The sequence below is a fragment of the Felis catus genome, chromosome B2 (assembly GCF_018350175.1).
Source record: "Felis catus isolate Fca126 chromosome B2, F.catus_Fca126_mat1.0, whole genome shotgun sequence".
In the NCBI taxonomy this organism is placed as follows: Eukaryota; Metazoa; Chordata; class Mammalia; order Carnivora; family Felidae; genus Felis; species Felis catus.
In genome coordinates this window covers 120,512,568-120,514,344 of record NC_058372.1, presented here as the reverse complement: position 1 = coordinate 120,514,344, position 1,777 = coordinate 120,512,568, and the positions used below count along the sequence as shown (strand labels likewise).

Sequence of the window (1,777 nt, the reverse complement as noted above, 5' to 3'; positions counted from 1 at the left end):
CGGGTTCCTTTTTCCATTTGGCAAATGTTTATTTCCACGTGTCAAGTAACAGACAATGGCCTGTCGACTTTATCACTACCTGCCTCTTGTGCATTTTCATCTCCCTCTGACTCATCGGGTTGGAATTCTAGATGCTTAGTTAGCCACAGCACAGGGTTTGGGATAGTGGACTGCGCTTGCAAATTACAAATCGGCAGGTGCCAAGGTTAGATGGCCTTTTTTTTCTCCTTTCATGTCACACAGGTTTTGCACACATTTTATTTTATTTTATTTCTTTCAATATAAAAAGCTTCACGAATTTGTGTGTCATATTTGCACTGGGGCCATGCTAATCTTCTCTGTGTCATGCCAATTTTAATATATGTGCTGCTGAAGTGAGCACAGTTTTTTTTAATGTTTATTTATTTTTGAGAGACAGAGAGAGACAGAATGTGAGTGGGGGAAGGGCAGAGAGAGAGGGAGACACAGAACCCGAAGCAGGCTCCAGGCTCTGAGTTGTCAGCACAGAGCCTGATGCGGGACTTGAACTCACAGACTGTGAGATCATGACCTGAGCTGAAGTTGGACACTTAACCAACTGAGCCACCCAGATGCCCCAGCACTATTTTATTATTATTATTTTTTAGTAAGCTCTATGCCCACTGTGGGGCTTGAACTCATGACACGATCAAGAGTCATGTGCTCTACTAAGTCAGCTAGGCACTCCTCACAACTTGTTTTGAATTCAGACATTTCTCTGACAAACTATTTTATAGATTTAAATGTGTGCTTCAAGGGGAGCCTGGGTGGCTCAATCGGTTGAGCATCCGGCTTCGGCTCAGGTCATGATCTCGTGGTTTGTGAGTTCGAGCCCCACGACGGGCTCTGTGCTGACAGCTCGGAGCCTGGAGCCTGTTTCAGATTCTGTGTCTCCCTCTCTCTCTGCCCCTCCCGTGCTCACGCTCTAGCTCTCTCTGTCTCTCAAAAATAAATAAACATTAAAAACAGTTTTTTTAAACATGTGTGCTTCAAATAAAAAAATGAGTTTGTTTGACAGCAAAATGGGTTTTAAGCAAAAAGGATCTTTAGTTTCTTGTGGCCCTTCTTTTCTTTCAGTGAACTGAATCCTGGAGAGAAATGGGTACCTGTGAGGGGCAGACAAGCACAGTCAAGTTTGGAGCCAGAAGGACAGGTCGTTCCACTTCTGCTTCTCTCTGGCTGTATGAGCTTGGGCGATTCATCTCTTTTAGCTTTATAGGACTGTTATGAAGAGAACATGATATCACACACACACACACACACACACACACTAGCACAACCTAAGTGCTCAATAAGTATTAACGCTTACTTTACATACTCTACTTTGTGTTTCTTTTTTTAATGTTTATTTATTTTTGAGAGAGAGACAGAGAGAGGAGAGTCTGAGAGAGAGGGAGAGAGAGACAATCCCAAGCAGACTCTGCACTGTTAGCATAGAGGCCAATGTGGGGCTTGAACCCTTGAACCACACAGCAAGATCATGGACCTGAGCTGAAATCAAGAGTTGGCCACCTAACAGAGTAAGCCACACATCTGTTTTGTGTTTCTTGAATGCTCCAGGTTAAGGTTCTTTCTCTTCCATTCCTTCTAGGTAAAACATATTATTTCTCTGATTATTTAGATATGTTCTTGACCTAATGTAAAGTTTCTAAAGAAATTAATCATTATAGTGTGTGAGATGTGAACTTTTAGTGAATTGTAAGTGATCAGTCTCAATCCTCCTTGTTTGAACAAACCCACCTACCGTGAAAATCTCTCT

General features: G+C 42.4%; 1 non-coding gene across 1 annotated transcript; it reads right to left on the bottom strand.

The window, feature by feature from the left end:
* Nucleotides 1-275: 275 nt before the first annotated feature.
* On the bottom strand, nucleotides 276-382 carry LOC111560634. The gene has a single exon (XR_002742637.1). It is a non-coding gene; the product is annotated as a U6 spliceosomal RNA (small nuclear RNA).
* Nucleotides 383-1,777: the final 1,395 nt, after the last annotated feature.